General features: G+C 39.4%; 1 protein-coding gene across 4 annotated transcripts in view; it reads left to right on the plus strand.

The window, feature by feature from the left end:
• Positions 2,849-18,360, plus strand: part of ATG4C (autophagy related 4C cysteine peptidase) — a 101,157-nt gene continuing 85,645 nt past the window's right edge. Inside the window, exons 1-2 of one of the 4 annotated variants that reach the window (XM_005678322.3) lie at positions 2,849-3,028; positions 7,562-7,660. The gene's annotated coding sequence lies outside the window, so the exon portion shown is untranslated. The remainder of the gene's footprint in view (positions 3,029-7,561; positions 7,661-18,360) is intronic. The other 3 variants (XM_005678321.2, XM_005678324.2, XM_005678323.2) reach the window with 3 other exon arrangements.

The following is an 18,360-nucleotide window of genomic DNA, read 5'->3' on the forward strand; positions in this document are numbered from 1 at the left end:
ACTCTCACCTAAACCTAATGAGTCCCCAAGCTATATAGTCAGCTCAAATCTTCCCCTTAAGCTCCATAGCTAATTGCCTCCTGGGCATCGCCCTCTGATGGTGCTTAAACATTCTGACTCAACAGGTAGAAAATTGAAAAAAACAGAAACCAGGGAGTCTCCTTTGCTTTCTCCCTTCCTTATCCCATCCTTCCTCTGAGTTCTACTGTCCTAATATATCTGAGCAGTTTTTTAAAATCTTTTATTACTATGTATTTCAGATCTCCCATTTTCTTAAAATCTGATTTATGAAAACAATATCCTAACTTTTCTTTCCATTCCAAGCCATTCTCTATAATCCTGCAACCAGCAGTCAAAAATGCAATCTGTCATTCCCTAAATGGTTTCCTCTATAACCAGTTTAAAGCTCAAGATTGTTACCATGGTATACAAGTGCCTGTGTGTGTGCTAAGTTGCTTCAGTTGTGCCTGACTCTTTCTGACCCTATGGACTATAGCCCACCAGGTTCCTCTGTCCATGGGATTTTCCAGGCAAGAATACTGGAGTGGGTTGCCATGCCTTGTTCTAGCGGAATTTTCCCAACCCAGGGATCAAACCCACATCTCCTGCATGGCAGGAGGATTCTTTACTGCTGAGCCACCAAGGAAGCACAGAATATACAAGTCACACTTCCTAAAATTATGTGATTCAAAAAAAGACTTCAGTGCCTAGGCAGAGTGCTTTGCCTCAGCAGTGCTTATGTATTTGTTGAAAAAAAATGAACATCTGGTCTAATTTTGACTCCTATGCAGTTTTCAATTGGCTGAATAGGAGTCAATTTAGAGGAGAGAATATTGCTGAGTGCTGCAGCTGTAAGAATCTCTTTTAAAAACCTGAAGTCTGTTACATAAATTATGTACTCTTTAGACTCCCATGTTCATTTACACAATTGATCATCGAAACTGCTTTAGAAATATGTGTATCAAATATTTAGCATATTTCAAAGCTTCCTTAATAACATCCCTAATAAGTGGATCTAATTATGTGTTTATTTACTACAAACACCTATGAATAGCAGATAACCTAATTATAGTTTATTATTACCTCTGAATCATTCCAATGAAAATGTTTTCTCTCATAGAGTTCACATTGCTATGGTGCATGAGTATAGAAAGCAGCAGATTGTTTTCCATGATAGTAGGTTTTAAATATTTACCTGCTTGTGCTGAATAATTTAGCACTCGGGAGTTGGATAGATGCCATGCCAAGGTTACAGAATATATTTCCCCTCTGTGACTTCTATGTGAAGTTGTAAAAGTGGAAAGTATTCTACTGTTTTACTAACCAATTAAAATTTGTTTTGTACAAGTAAATCCACAGAATACCAATGTTTGTGGTATACAAAATTTTATTTTGTAAAATTACCATATAGTTTAATTAAAGAATCAAAGCATTGTTTCTCACATCCTGTTATTGTATAATATTAAAAATAAAATTTATTTGCTCTTGTAGTCTAAGACTTTATTAAAGTAACAAAAAAATCATCCAGACAGCTTGTTAAATGTATATTATCTGTCCTAAGAAATCAAAACAGAGTTCTGTATTTTAAAATGTGGATCCACCAGCTGTCTAATCAGGCAAGAAAAGAGTTCTTTTGTTCGCTCACTCTAATAAATGTTACATCTTACTATATTCATTGTGTGATTGGTTATTTGGTTGCTCTACTGCATAACAGAAAATAAATAGTTGTGCAGTTACCTGTTTTTGTGAGAATAATAAAAATAATTCAAACCATTAAACACATAAAAAAATGAAAACGTTTTCAAATCTAATTTTGAACTTTTCAACTCTGCATTCTGAAGGATTTTCTTTCCCATGTGGTTTCATAGTCCGCTAGTACAGACTGTTAATTTTTCACTTCTAGCTCTTACTGTAATTCCCTACGCAATTCAGAAGCATGTCTCGTAGCCCTTGTTCCAGCAAAATCTTACAGTATTACACTCTGCAGTAATTTAGTATTTCTCTCAACACACCTTATGAAAGAGGATAAAAATTTCCATTTCATAAAAAGCCTTCGCAGACTGTTCTGTTTCAATTCTGGAAAATAATCTAAACATGGAAAATGAAAGCACATATTCCTTGATATTTTATAAGCATTTACCTATAGTCCCTTCCGAATACTTTTACAAAAAGAAAAGAAATACTTGTATTTTTTACCAAAGTGGAGCTTGGTAGAAAGGTCTACATTAATGTAAAGGATTTAGTGAGTCTTCTGAAACCCCTTTTGGGGTCTGCGGGTGTTTCGGGGAGAGTGAGAAATAAACGGCACAGTGCATGCTGGATCTTGTAGTTCCCGCGTTCGAGGAGAGGGCGTGGTGTTCACGGCACGCTGGGAGTTGAAGTCTGTTCAACAGGAACTCGAGGCAGGAATGATGTTTTGTCTATCAGAGACACCGCTTATAGGTGGATACTTTCCCTTGGTTCTGTGCTTGCTATATTGGTGGCTTACAGTCTGAGTGGCGAAAGGAGCGAAAAAAGGATGGATGAAGTAAATAGATCAGGGGCCTGTCACTATGGCTCTTGCAGAGTACAGTTCAGTTCAGTCGCTCAGCCGTGTCCGACTCTTTCGACCCCTTGGACTGCAGCACGCCAGGCCTCCCTGTCCATCACCACCTCCCTGAGTTTACTCAAACTCATGTCCATTGAGTCGGTGATGCCATCCCACCATCTCATCCTCTATCTTCCCCTTCTTCTCCCGCCTTCAATCTTGGCCAGCCTCAGGGTCTTGCCATTGGTCTGGCTATTGCTGCCGCCAATCAATGGGCTTTAATGCCCCGGAAGTGGCTGACCTACTAGGTTTGAAGCGGGTGAGGTGGGGCGTTTCTCTGACTACGGTGGCCGGGGAGCTCGAGGAGCCTGAGGCTGCGGCGCTGAGGCCGGAGAGTCGGCCTGGATGCGGGCTGCTTGTGGGGCGGCTGCTGCTGAAGCTGGAGCGTTTCCCGGTTGGTGGCTCCTGCACATTGTTTACACTTCTCCAGCTCTCTTTTTGGTGAGGGAGCGACTTGCGGTTCTTCTCCTGACTCTGCTAGCTCAGGAGAAGGTTGGGACTTAGTGTCTCTGATCCCCTCGAAAGATCGGGTTTCCTTGAGGAAGAAGTGGGGGCGCGGGGGGGAGTCGGGTCTTGCCCTCAATGGAAATCCGGTGACCAACCTTTCGGCTCTCTGAGGGCTTTGGCGTCACCCTCATCTCTCCTTTCTGGTATCATTTTTCTGACTCCTTGCCCTTCCTGGGCTCCAGAGCTAACTAAGCCTAAGCCTTCCTGTGGGAAGCTGTTTCCCCGCCTCTAGAGGGTTTTCTTGGGTGTTTCAGGCACGATCTCTTTTCTCCTCAGTTCTTGCATCTATTTAGCTCCTTCCCCATTTCTTTCCGATTAAAAAAAGAAGAAAATAAACAAACCCAAATCAGATCCTCAAGATCTTAATCTTCTCATTCCTCACTCCTTTATCCCTTTTTAGGCCTTTGTTACTGCTTCAGACACTTAATACATTTGCCCGAATATCTTAATGCTTTTCCATCCAGATCTTAACAGTTTACTCACTCAATTTGGTTCCTACTCGTCCTCAACCCTTCCACCTCCATCCACATCTCAGGGCTTTTAGATTGGAGGTTCAAATACATTGTTAGGATAACTGGTGAATACCAGAGACGTCAACGGATCAGCTAAATGTGACTCTAGGCGTTTATGCTTAAGATCTCTTTGGCTTACTTTTTCGGTTTGTTTTGATTATTTTCCCACAAGGGGTTACTGCTACCCCGTGGTTAGAGGAGAATACCACCTCTTAGATCTGCTTGTATCTGAAATACTTAGATGGGATCTTTTTCTCTTTTCCTACTCAAGACATATATCCCCAGTGGAATTTTTGTGATGACTTTTTGTCAATTAATAGCAGATAGACACAATTAATAGTAGATAGACACAATAGCTCTTTCTTCCTTTGTTGTTTATGATTGGTGATTAGATTGTGAGTCATTGAAAGTACCCAGAGGGACTGGAAAAGCTTTGAAAGGAAAAGTTTGTGTATATACCAATTTACAAGGTGAAAGTGTCTTCCCTGAACAAGGGAGAGTTTCTAATTCGTTCAATAATCTGATGCTATGTTGAATTAATAATCTCACTGTAAAATTCTGGGAACTGTTTAAAGTTAAAAAGTAGCCAATATAAGAAATAGGTTTGTAAAAAGAGTTTAAAACCCATTTTAACTGATCCTCTTTTTTTCCCGGTGAAATGGAATACAAATATATTGAAGAGTTTATTTGTTGTGATTGTTTATCACATATTTCTATATATTTTGATAGAGCTGGTAAAACTGCTTTTTATAATTTATCACCCACTAGTGTTTTGTAGACAGAAAGTTTTGTACTTCCTGGCTTTCTGGGGACCATGTAACTTCAGTAACTTTGTAGCTTTCTTTTATTCTCAGTATTTTACTACTCTAATAGTAAAATTATTGTTCTTCTTTAGGAATTAAATATAATCTCTGTGTCAGTAAAGTATAAATATTAATACTTGTACACTGACTATTGGTGGGGTTATTCCTAATTAATCAGAAATGGTTTCAACCATGCTTAAGATCGAGGGTGAATGTACATATAATATTTCAGAATTAACTCACCCATGAATTCTTTATTGGATAAATGATGAGGTTAGACATTGCTCAAACATTTTATATTTTTCCTGAGATTTTATTCATTTAGTAGGCATTTATTGAATGCTTCTCACTGTTTAACTGTTGTCATACTGTCATCAAAAGATTTACTGAGAGCATCCTCTGGTCCTCAGCTCTGTACTAGATGCTTTAAAACATTATTGCATTGAATCATTATAACAACTCATTGTGCTATTGAGTATTATTTACGTTTAGCAGATGAAGAAACTGAAGCTCAAGGAGTTAAAGTCATTTAATCCAGTTCCTTTTGACTCTTCCCTCTTACTATAGCTGCAAAGATTTGTTCTATACCCTGGAGTATATTATTGTTGTTCAGTCGCCAAGTCGTATCCAACTCTGCGACCACATGGCCTGCAACATGCCACGCTTCCCCGTCCTTCACTGTCTCCTGGAGTTCACTCAAACTCATGCCCAGTGAGTCAGTGATGCCATCCAACCATCTCATCCTCTATCGCCCTCTTCTCCTTCTGCCTTCGATCTTTCCCAGCGTCAGGGTCTTTTCCAATGAGTCGGCTCTTCCGTCAGGTGGCCAAAGTATTGGAACTTCAGCTTTAGCATCAGTCCTTCCAATGAATATTCAGGGTTGATTTCCTTTAGGATGGACTGGTTGGATCTCCTTGCAGTCCAAGGGACTCTCAAGAATCTTCTTCAGCACCACAGTTCGAAGGAATCAGTTCTTCGGTGCTCAGCCTCCTTTATTGTCCAACTCTCACATTCATACGGAGAAGGCAATGGCACCCCACTCCAATACTCTTGCCTGGAAAATCGCATGGACAGAGGAGCCCAGTAGGCTGCAGTCCATGGGGTTGCTAAGAGTCGGGCACGACTGAGCAACTTCACTTTCACTTTTCACTTTCATGCATTGGAGAAGGAAATGGCAACCCACTCCAGTATTCTTGCCTGGAGAATCCCAGGGACAGAGGAGCCTAGTGGGCTGCCATCTATGGGGTTGCACAGAGTTGGACATGACTGAAGTGACTTCGAAGCAGCAGCAGCACATTCATACACAACTACTGGAAAAACCATAGCTTTGACTATATGGACCTTTGTTGGCAAAGTGTTATCTCTGCTTTTTAATATGCTGTCTAGGTTTGTCATGGCTTTTCTTCCAAGGAGCAAGTGTCTTAATGTCATGGCTTCACTGTCTGCAGTGATTTTGGGGCCCAAGAAAATAAAGTCTGTCACTGCTTCCACTTTTTTCCCTATCTGTTTGCCATGAGGTGATAGGACCAGCTGCCATGATCTTCATTTTTTGAATGTTGAGTTTTAAGCCAGTTTATCCATTCTCTTTCGCCCTTGTCAAGAGGCTCTTTATTTCTTCACTTTTTGCCATTAAAGTGGTATCATCTGTGTTTCTGAGGTTGTTGATATTTCTCCCAGCAGTCTTGATTCTAGCTTGTGAGTCATTCAACCCAGCATTTTCATGAGGTACTCTGCAGTTCCGTTCAGTTCAGTTCAGTTGCTCAGTCGCGTCTGATTCTTTGTGACCCCATGAGCTGCAGCACGCCAGGCTTCCCAGTCCATCACCAACTCCTGGAGCTTGCTCAAACTCATGTCCACTAAGTTGGTGATGCCATCCAACCATCTCATCCTCTGTCATCCCCTTCTCCCTCCTTCAATCTTTCCCAGCATCAGGGTCTTTTCCAATGAGTCAGTTCTTTGCTTCAGGTGGCCAAAGTAATGGAGCTTTGGCTGTACTTTGCATTTAAGTTAAATAAGCAGGCTGACAGTATACAGCCTTGACATACTCCTTTCCCAATTTTGAACCAGTCCATTGTTTCATGTCTGGTTCTAACTGTTGCTTCTTGACCACATACTAGAGAGCATTAATTCAGTAGATACTTACTAAGCAGCTATTATGTACCAGATACTCTTCTAGGTGCTTGGAATATAACAGTGAACAAAAGGGACAAAAATCACTTCTCTTAGGGAGTTTACACTCTATCAGAATGTATGACATGTAAACCTTGCCTTCAGGAAACAGAAAATACAACCAATATGGGGGACTTCCCTTGTGGCTCAGATGGTAAAGAAAATGCAACCAATATGCATTAGATTTCATCTGTTTTAGAATGTTAAGGTTGAAAGATTAACTAGGGGATATTTCATGAAGATGAAATATGATCTAAAGCTAAAGTATTGAGTAGGAATTTGGTAGATAGAAATTGGGAGGAAAGTAGTTCCAGTTTGAGGCATAAAATGAGCAAAATTCTAAATTATAGGAGAGAGATTAGCAGAAAGCACAGATTGCTGGACTGTTTGGTATCTTCAGTTCTTTGCATATAGGTGCACAGTGTTGGTTGAATTTGAAGCAAATATTTAAATGAATGAAGTTAGGGCAAGAACTCAGCAGGCAACGTGGAATTAGATAGATGTAGTGTCATTATTCTGGGATTTAAGGAAAAGATTTGATAGCTGTTGGTGAAAGAACCAGTAGGCCCTGTTAATTATTGAATACCAGCAGTAGCAGAGTAGCCAATGGAAAAGGGAGGTTAGCCTACCAAGTTTGAACTGAGTGAGCCAGATTTACGTGTTTCATCAAATAATGAGGTTTTTTCCCCTTGTTTACATCAAGATGTGCTATTATTTTATGAACTGCTATGAAAGAAAAAAATTGCCAATTAAGCATACAGAGATTGTTGACTATAAGATGTATTCAGTTTTGGAGTTAAAGATGTAAAAATAAAAATAATGAAATGTAACAATGTGTGATCTAGAAATGCTGAAATAAGGTACTCCTTATAATAATGATTCATGAACCTTATAACTACTTAATTTTTTTGGACTATTTATAAATAAGTTTGTAATCTTTGACATGCATTCAATCATTTAGCATTTATATATTTATTTACTAGGCACTTTCCTAGGCCACGGTGATATGGTGATGAGTAAATAGCGTCTCTACCACACAAAATGTACGAGGGAAGGCAGACATAAATATTCCATCAAAAAAGGTAAACGTGCAACTGTTTGTTAAGTTTTGTGAAAAAAACTAGATGTTATATGGAAGAGAAAACTGTTTACACAGAAGATAGTATAGATGAGAAGAGGCCATATAAGAGACGATAATACCTTAGACAAAGTGATGGTGAAGATAAATGAAAGTGGAGGGATTTTAGAGATGTTTAGGTGTGGAAGTTGGTGATTAATTAGGTATGAGAAATGAAGGAGAGAAAGGTGCCATTGGCCACCACTAGATTTTTTGGCTTGTGTAACTAGATGAATTGTAGTACAATTCATGAAATAGAAAACAGTGTAAGATGACTGGGTTTTGGGGGGACATACTTTGTTTTCACTATGGCATCGGTGTTAAAGGTTAATGTCTTAATTCTTCTTTTTTTTCCTTTTATGTCATTGTTTGTTTGAGGAATACTGTACCTGAAAGAAGTTTTTTCAGTATTATTTTTCTTGAGTGGGCAGGGAGGAAGTTCTAGATGAAGGCTTTTGGGAAAATATTGGAATTTGTTTTGAATTTATATGTAACATATTCAGCCATATATATGAATAGATAACTGAGTAATCAAGCTATATATCATCTTTATTTTCACTTGGGATTTGGCAATAAATTGGTCATCTGGTTAAATTCTAACTTCATTTAGTTGGTGTATATATAAATATAAATGTTTTAGGGAATGCTTTTGATTTTTTCTGAAATGAGTCCTTTATGTAATTTTTGGTAGATATTGGATCAATACAGTCGGTTATTTAAAATTTATATTTCATAGTAAAAAGCTGTAGAGAGTACAGAGCAAAAAACTTGGGCTTGGAGTCAGGTTGCCTGGATTCAAGGTGTGTTTTGCGTTTTGTAGCAGTATAATCTTGCAGCATTTAGCCTTTGTTAGTTTTTAAATCTATAAAATGAGTATGACAATAGTACCTGGCTTATAGAGTTGTTGTGAAGATTAAAGAGATGGGATGTACACGGGTTATACAAAATTCTCAGTATAGAGTTTGTTTTATTATTGTTATGATTATTATTATAGTGATGTTGTGCCTGAGATCATCTGGATTTCTGTACAATGTTTTAATTTTAGAGTTCCTTTTAACTTATAGATCTCAATTGGGTAAAAAATTTTGTTTGGTAGTCATATTTGAATTTGGGGAAAATATAAGAAAGCTTTTGTTTATTCACAATTACTCTTCCTAAATGAGTTAGCACATGTCATCTTTCACAGAATTCTTACCACAATCTGCCTGCCAATGCAGGAGACTCAGATTTGATCCCTGAGTCGGGAAGATCCCCTGGAGAAGGAAATGGCAACCCACTCCAGTATTCTTGCCTGAAGAAACCCATGGACAGAGGAGCCTGGGGGGCTGTGGTCCATGGGGTTGCAAAAGAGTTGGACATGACTTAGTGACTAAATAACAACAGCAATAGCTATAATTGGAAATTAATGATGGATTGGCTTATTATTACTAATTACTAATTATTTGTTAAAATTTGTTACTAATTACTTATTATTTGTTAAAATTATTACTAGTCCAACCTTTCTGGACTTTTATTGGCTTTTAGGTCTTATGGATAGGGTGAAGAAGTAGTTAAATGTTATAAAATCTGATCAGCTGCTCTAACGTCAATTTGATTTCCATCCTACTTTTTTCCCCCAAGTTACTTTCTTTTGAAAGTTATAAACCTATAAAAAAAGTTGAAAGAGTAATAAAGTACCTATATATCCTTCACCTAGATTCACTTGTTAGCATTATGGCTCGTTTGCTTTTTCTCTAGCATGTGTGCACGCGCACACACACACACACACACACACACACACACACACACTTGCTCTTAGTCACTTTAGTCATATCCATCTCTGTCACCCCATGCGCTATAGTCCACCAGACTCTCTGCCCATGGGTTTCTCCAGGCAAGAATACTGGAGTGGGTTGCCATTTCTTCCTCCAGGGGATCTTCTCAACCCAGGGATGGAACTCACATCTTTTATGTCTGCCTGCATTGGCAGGTGAATTCTTTACCGCTGGTGCCACCTGGACACACACACATAAATGCACACTTTTTTTTGTTGTTGTTAAACCATTTGGAAGGAAAGTGGAAACATCATGACACTGTCTTATTAAATATTTTGTCCTAAGATCTAGGACAGCCTCTTAACATAACTATAATGCTATTGGCATACCCAAATAATTTAATTTTGATTTGATAATATTACCTAATGTACAAGCCATATGAAAAAATTGAAATTTACCCCAATGTTCCAGTAATTTCCCTTATAACTTTTCAGGAAAAAAATATTAAATTTAAGAAGAGATTATAAACTATATTTAGTTGTCACATCTCTCTTGTTTTCTTTTATCTAGAACAATCCTCATCTTTTTCCTCCTGTCTTCCTTCCTTTTTCTTTTTTTGGTCTTTCAAGACTTTGTCAGTTTTGAAAAGTCCAGGTCAGTTGTATGTAGAATGTCTCACAAAATGAATTTGATTGTTTCCTCACAGTTTCAGGCTGTGTGCTTTTTTTCCCTGAGATTGTTATTATATGGTAGTTATTGTAAACTTTTCATTTGATTACATCAAGAGTAATATAATGATTATTTGTAGGTTATTGGTGATGTTAAGGTTGACCGCTTAGGTTAGACAGATTCCTACATTCTAAAGATATCTTTTCTGTTTTGTATTTAATAATTAATCTCTGGAGGTGTTACTTTATCATTGGATATTCTGTTTTCTATTAATTTTTTTTCTATAACAGTGGTTTTAGTAACCATAGACGATCCTTTTCTGAGTCAACCATGGCACTGGTGGTTTGCAAATAATGGTTTTCCAGTTCTCTCATTCCATCTACATGTGTTGGTTGACTATCTCTCGAAAGAAGATATATTCCTTCTCCTTTTCTTTTTAGTTTCACTGTGTATCCATCAATTCCTTTTTTAAAAATTTATCCAGTGTGATGATCTGTTACCATTATTCTTTAAAAAATAGTTACATTAATTGGTTAGTTTATTTATGGCTGTGTTGGGTCTTCACTGCTGCGCGGGCTTTTTGGTGGTTTGCCAAGTGGGCTTCTCATTGCAGTGGCTTCTCCTGTGGAACATGGACTCTAGGGCATACAGGTTTCAGTAGTTGTAGCTCGTGGGCTCAGTAATTGCAGCTCCTGGGCTCTCGAGTACAGGCTCAATAGTTGTGGTGCACAGGCCTACTTACTCGCAGCATGTGGAATCTTCCTGGATCAGGGATTGAACCCATGTCTCCTGCCTTGACAGGTGGTTTCTTACCACTGGGCCACCAGGGAAGCCAATGTTAGCATTATTCTCTTTTGATGATTGAGTTATCTCAAATTTGATTAGTCCCTTCAAAGTAGTTCCTATCACCTTTGTATATGTCCATATTGGTGTTTGGGCACCTTGTTGCAGGCTTACCTTATCTATTCTCTGCTTGAGGCTGGGAATCAACACTTTTACCACCTTCTTTTACCACCAGCACCCTTATTCATTTTAGTGGAAAATGGTGCTTAGAAACCAAAATTTAGGCATTGAAAAAACTCGTTACTACTGGAGTATCATTGCTTTTGGGCCCTTTAAATGGACACACACACACACGTTTTAAAAGAAATCATGATTTTATAGGATACCTTCAGGTTCAAAACCACAGAGTTCAACTTTACCTTCACTCAGTTTATATTTGTGTCTCCCTTTTCCTACAGGGAGAATTCTGATTCTCAGCCATATTAATATATTTACTCATTTATATTTACTCTGTCTTACACACATATATGCCTGGAGGAGGGCATGGCAACCCACTCCAGTATTCTTGCCCTGGAGAATTCCATTGACAGAGGACTCTGGCAGGCTACAGTCCATGGGGTTGCAAAGTTAGACATGACTGAGAGACTAAGCACGCATGCACGAGTACTCTCACACACACACACACACACACACACACCCCCACACCCCACACATATGCTAGTTTTGGAATTACAATACTAATACTCCCTCCTACAACAGATTTACCAAATAAAGATTTCTTTGCCAGTTTATGTCCTTGGAATATATCCCTCTAAAGATGTATAGTCAAAGTAGATATTCAGAGTTATTTGAATTATTTTTTCTGTGATTATGTTATCAACTTAAAATATAGTTAAGTTCCTACTAAACTACTTTTTAATAGACTTCCTGTAAAATTGGTTATCTGTAAAACTACTAAAGTAGACATAATAATTTAAAATGATATCATAGTATATAGTAATAGGAAACTCTAGAACAGTTAGAGAATATGCAGTTTTTATCTTTATAAGGCGTTAAACTCATAGCTCTATTTTCAAACTGGTGTAATTTTTTTTATTATTTAAAATTAAAAATGTTGAGAAAAATGACATCAAACAATTCCAATTGTAAGCCAGAACAATTGTGTTTGTGAACATTTTAAACAATGCTCTTCTTTTGACTGATAATACAATTCAAGCATTAATCTTTAACAATAGATATAATTGTTCAAGGTACTTTAACTCACTCCTAGAAACGATGGCTAGTGTTTTCCTGTATTTACACCCAGAATAGAAAGATGTTATTTGTATGTCCTTGTTCTTCGTATTTAAAGAATGCCTTTTCATGTGTGAATATTCTCACTGGAAAGGGAAAAAATATTTCTCTTAATAATTGAGCATTTTATATTTCTAATGTGAGACATAGCCATATTCAGCCTTGAGTTCTGATTAGTTATAAACATCTTGCTTATTAAAATGCAGGGTTAATGGGGACAGGAACTGGGTTTTGTGGCTTATTGTATTTCTTATAGTGCCTTACAGAAGTAAGCATTGCAATACTGGATGAATGAATAAATGATGCTTTGTGTTTATATGATATGTAATTTCTAGTTTCAATAGTATGGTTGCACCTTTTCCTTGACTAAAGTATCTAATGGAATGGGACTTAGAGGAGATCTTATCCAAATTTGTTTGTTAGAAATCTCAAAATCACTGTGTCTCACACTGAATCCCCCATCTTTCTTTAGCTTTTTATCCCTGGGTTCCCCTTTTCTGTTAATAGTATCATTATCCTCTTAGACATCAGACCTGAAATCTCAGTCACTTTAGTCTCTCTCCTGTATGTGGGCATATAAATATTCACATATGATGTTGCTCATTCTGCCGTCTCAGTTTCTTGCTTGTATCTCCTTATTCCTTATCCCCTTACCAGTGCCCTGATTGAGGCACTCGTTACCACTCATATAACAATCCTCCAACTGAAGGAATTAAGAATGTTGAAAGTGAAAGGAGATGATGGGGTGGGGCGAGGAGCAAGAAGTATGTCTTTTTTTTTTAAGATTTATTTTTGGCTGCACTGGGTGTTCAAGGGCTTTCTCTAGTTGTGGAGAGCTGGGGCTACTCTCTAGTTGTGTTTCACCAGCTGCTCATTTGGTGGCTTGTCTCGTTGCGCAGCAGAGGATCTAGGTGCACAGGTTTCAGTAGTTGTGGCACATGGGCTCTAGACTGCACACTCAGCAGTTGTGGTGCAGGGCTTAGTTGCCCCCCAGCATGTGGGATCTCCCCAGAGCAGGGTTCAAACCCATGTCCTCTGCACTGGCAGGCTGATTCTTAACCACTCGACCATGAGGGGAGACCAAGAAGTTTGACTGAAACTTTCTGATGGGCTATCAAATGGAAGAGGGATTGATTTCAGAAAACACAGCCAGGAACTGTTAGTGGAAATTATCAGGACAGAGACTTTTGGTTTATATGACTTCCAAGCAAGTGTAGATGTTTAGAACTGTTGTTATTGTTCAGTCACTAAGTTGTCTCTGACTCCTTGTGACTCCATGAACTCCAGCACTCCAGACTTCCCTGTCCTTCATTCATTATCTCCTGGAGTTTGCTCAAACTCATGTCCATTGAGTCAGTAATGCCATCCAACCATCTCATCCTCTGTTGTCCCCTTCTCCTCCTGTTCTCAATCATTCCCAGCATCAGGATTTTTTCCAGTGAACTGGCTCTTGGCATCAGGTGGCCAAAGTATTGGAGTATCAGCTTTAGTATCAGTCATTCCAGTGAATGTTCAGGATTGATTTCCTTTAGGATTGATTGGTTTAATCTCCTTGCTGTCCAAGGGATTTGTTATGTTAGTAGAGAATAGATAGTTTAAAATATTATCAAACTTGTAAACTTATAGCTGTATATTTGGCTCAGTACAAAGCTCATTATATACTCAGTTCCCTGTCTTAGGAGTGTTCACTCAGAGACTGGTTGAATGCACTTGGCAAGGTTGTTGTAAAGGAAATTGTGCTGCTGTATGAGTGGATGAACCTGATTAGTGATTAATAAGTCCAAACCAGAGAGCAGATCAGATTTCTGGGAGAAGAGTGATTTTCTTTCACTGCTGCTCCCACCCAAAAAGTGGAAGATAGGATTAGGAGAAGCTACTGGTAGATTGGAGTGTATTGGGTGGGAAAATGGCCAAGACTATTAATATTACTACTTAATAGTTCCTAGATGCTTTACTGCTCCTACTGCTAAGTCACTTCAGTCGTGTCCAACTCTGTGCGACCCCATAGACAGCAGCCCACCAGGCTTCCCCGTCCCTGGGATTCTCCAGGCAAGAACACTGGAGTGGGTTGCCATTTCCTTCTCCAATGCGTCAAAGTGAAAAGTGAAAGTGAAGTCACTCAGTCGTGTCTGACTCTTAGTGACCCCATGGACTGCAGCCTACCAGGCTCCTCCGCCCATGGGATTTTCCAGGCAAGAGTACTGGAGTGGGGTGCCATTGCCTTCTCTGCTAGATGCTTTAAGTTCCCCTTTAATCCTAAGATTCTGACATCCTTGAGTTTTTATAGAGGTTATGTTTATTTTGTTGATTAAATGACTTGACCTAGTATATTATTTCTTATATGTAGACTGTGAACTTAATAGCTTGCAAAATTGCATTTTTAAGTATGGAGGCTGCAAGCATTCATGGTTATCTTGGAGTCATCAGAGGTTACTGAGGTACTGACATAACGCAAAAGGAGAAGAGAATAGCAGAGGATGAGATGGTTAGATAGCATCACTGACCCATGGACATGAATCTGAGCAAACTCCTGGAGATAGTGAAGGACAGGGAAGCCTGGCGCACTGCAGTCCATTGGGTCAAAAGAGTCAGACACAACTTAGCACCTGAACAACAACAAATCAAACCATAGTCAATATTATGTTCTTCTTAGAGATAAGATCAAGGAATGCTTAAGATAGCCCAGATAACATAAAAGTTCTTACTGTAGTGTTTAATCATCTAGGTTGGTTATCATGATGACTTTATAGTCTGTGAACAAGTAATACTCAGTGCTGCACAGGTGAAGGCTTTTGCCTACTGGCACTTGATACAGCTCATTGTTGTCGTTCAGTCACTCAGTCGTGTCCGACTCTTTTTGACCCATGGACTGCAGCATGCCAGGCCTGCCTGTCCTTCACCATCTCCTGGAGCTTTCTCAACTCAGGTCCATTGAGTCGGTGATGCCATCCAACCATCTCGTCCTCTGTCATCCCCTTCTCCTCCTGGCTTCAATCTTTCCCAGCATCAGATTCTTTTCTAAGGAGTTGGCTCTTTGCATCAGGTGGCCAAAGTATTGGAGTTTTTGCTTCAGCATCAGTCCTTCTGATGAATATTCAGGATTGATTTCCTTTAGGATTGGTTTAATCTCCTTGCAGTCCAAGGGACTCTCAAGAGTCTTCTCCAACAACACAGTTAGAAAGCATCAATTCTTCAGCGCTCAGCCTTCTTTCTTGTCCACCTCTCACATCCGTACGTGATTACCAGAGAAACCATAGCTTTGACTAGATGGACTTTTGTTGGCAAAGTAATGTCTCTGCTTTTTAATATGCTGTCTAGGTTTGTCATGGCATTTCTTCCAACAAGCAAGCTTCTTTTAATTTCATGGTTGCTGTCATGATCTGCAGTGATTTTGGAGCCCAAGAAAAAGTCTGTCACTGTTTCCACTTTATCCCTATCTATTGGGAGTTGGTGATGGACAGGGAGGCCTGGCGTGCTGCGATTCATGGGGTCGCAAAGAGTCGGACATGACTGAGCGACTGAACTGAACTGAACTGAACTGATGGGACTGGATGCCATGATCTTAGTTTTTTGAATGTTGGGTTTTAAGTCAGCATTTTCACTCTCTTTCACTTTCATCAAGAGGCTCTTTAGTTCCTCTTCACTTTCTGCCATAAAGGTGGTGTCATCTGCATATCTGAGATTACTGCTATTTCTCCTGGCAATCTTGATTCCAGCTTGTGCTTCATCCAGCCTGGCATTTCGCATGATGTACTCTGCATGTAATTTAAATAAGCAGCGTGACAATATACAGCCTTGACGTGCTTCTTTCCAAATTTTGAACCAGTCTGTTGTTCCATGTCTGGTTCCAGCTGTTGCCTCTTGAGTTGCATACAGGTTTCTTAGGAGGCAGGTAAGGTGGTCTGGTATTCACATCTCTTGAAGACTTTTCCACAGTTTGTTGTGATCCACACAGTCTTTAGCATAGTCAATGATGCAGAAGTAGATGTTTTTCTGGAATTCTCTTGCTTTTTTCTATCATCCACCGGATGTTGGCAATTTGATCTCTGGCTCCTCTGCCTTTTCTTAATCCAGCTTATACATCTGGAGGTTCTTGGTTCATGTATTGTTGAAGCTTTGCTTGGAGGATTTTGAGCATTACCTTGCTTACTCATGTGAAATGAGTGCAGTTGTGCACTAGTTTGAACATTTTTTGTCATTGCCTTTCTTTGGGATGGGCTTCCCTTGTGGCTCAGCTGGTAAATAATCGCCTGTAATGCGAGACACCTGGGTTTGATCCCTGGGTTGGGAAGATCCCCAACTTGGGGAGAAGTTGGGGATTCCCAACCTTGGGAGAAGGTAAACACTACTCACTCCAGTATTCTGGACTGGAGAATTGTATAGTCCATGGGGTCACAAAGAGTTGGACATAACTGAGTAACTTGCACTTTTACTTTCTTTGGGATTGGAATGGAAACGGACCTTTTCCAGTCCTGTGGCCACTGCTGAGTTTTCCAAATTTGCTGGCATATTGAGTGTAGCACTTTCACAGCATCATCTTTTAGAATCTGAAATAGCTCATTTGGAATTCTATCACCTCCACTAGCTTTGTTCATGGTGATGCTTCCTAAGGCCCACTTGACTTCGCATTCCAGGATGTCTTGCTTTAGGTGAGTGATCATACCATCCTGCTTATCTGGGTCATGAAGATCTTTTTTGTACAGTTCTTCTGTGTATTCTTGCCACTTCTTATTCTGCTTCTGTTAGGTCCCTACCATTTCTGTCCTTTACTGTGCCCATCTTTGCATGAAATGTTCCTTTAGTATCTAGTTTCCTTGAAGAGATCTCTAGTCTTTCCCATTCTATTGTTCTCCTCTATTTCTCTGCATTGATCACTTAGGAAGGCTTTCTTATCTTTCCTTGCTATTCTCTGCATTCAGGTGGATATAGCTTTCCTTTTCTCCCTTGCTTTTTGCTTCTCTTCTTTTCTCAGCTATTTGTGAGGCCTCCTCAGACAACCATTTTGCCTTTTTGGATTTCTTTTTCTTGAGGATAGTTTTGATAACCACCTCCTGTAGAATATTATGAACCTCTGTCTATAGTTCTTCAGGTACTCTATCAGATCTAATCCCTTGAATCTAATTGTCCCTTCCCCTGTTTAATTGTAAGAGATTTGAGTCTCACCTATGGGGGTGATGGACTTCCACTTGAGCTGTTTCAAATCCTGAAAGATGATGCTGTGAAAGTGCTGCACTCAATATGCCAGCATATTTGGAAAACTCAGCAGTGGCCACAGGACTGGAAAAAGTCAGTTTTCATTCCAATTCCAAAGAAAGGCAATGCCAAAGAATGCTCCAACTACCGCACAATTGCACTGATCTCACATGCTAGTAAAGTAATGCTCAAAATTCTCCAAGCCAGGCTTCAGCAATACGTGAACCGTGAACTTCCTGGTGTTCAAGTTGCTTTTAGAAAAGGCAGAGGAACCAGAGATCAAACTGCCAACATCTGCTGGATCGTGGAAAAAGCAAGAGAGTTCCAGAAAAACAACTATTTCTGCTTTATTGACTATGCCAAAGCCTTTGACTATGTGGATCACAAGAAACTATGGAAAATTCTGAAAGAGATGGGAATACCAGACCACTTGACCTGCCTCTTGAGAAACCTATATGCAGGTCAGGAAGTATCAATTAGAACTGGACATGGAACAACAGACTGGTTCCAAATAGGAAAAGGAGTACATCAAGGCTGTATATTGTCACTCTGCTCATTTAACTTATATGCAGAGTACATCATGAGAAATGCTGGTCTGGAAGAAGCATGAGCTGGAATCAAGATTTCCAGATATGCAGATGACACCACCCTTATGGCAGAAAGTGAAGAGGAACTAAAAAGCCTCTTGATGAAAGTGAAAGTGGAGAGTGAAAAAATTGGCCTAAAGCTCAACACTCAGAAAATGAAGATCATGGCATCCGGTCCCATCACTTCATGGGAAATAGATGGGGAAACAGTGGAAACAGTGTCAGACTTTATTTTGGGGGGCTCCCAAATCACTGCAGATGGTGACTGCAGCCATGAAATTAAAAGTCGCTTACACCTTGGAAGGAAAGTTATGACCAACCTAGATAGTATATTCAAAAGCAGAGACATTACTTTGCCAACAAAGGTCCGTCTAGTCAAGGCTATG

The sequence above is a fragment of the Capra hircus genome, chromosome 3 (assembly GCF_001704415.2).
Source record: "Capra hircus breed San Clemente chromosome 3, ASM170441v1, whole genome shotgun sequence".
In the NCBI taxonomy this organism is placed as follows: domain Eukaryota; kingdom Metazoa; phylum Chordata; class Mammalia; order Artiodactyla; family Bovidae; genus Capra; species Capra hircus.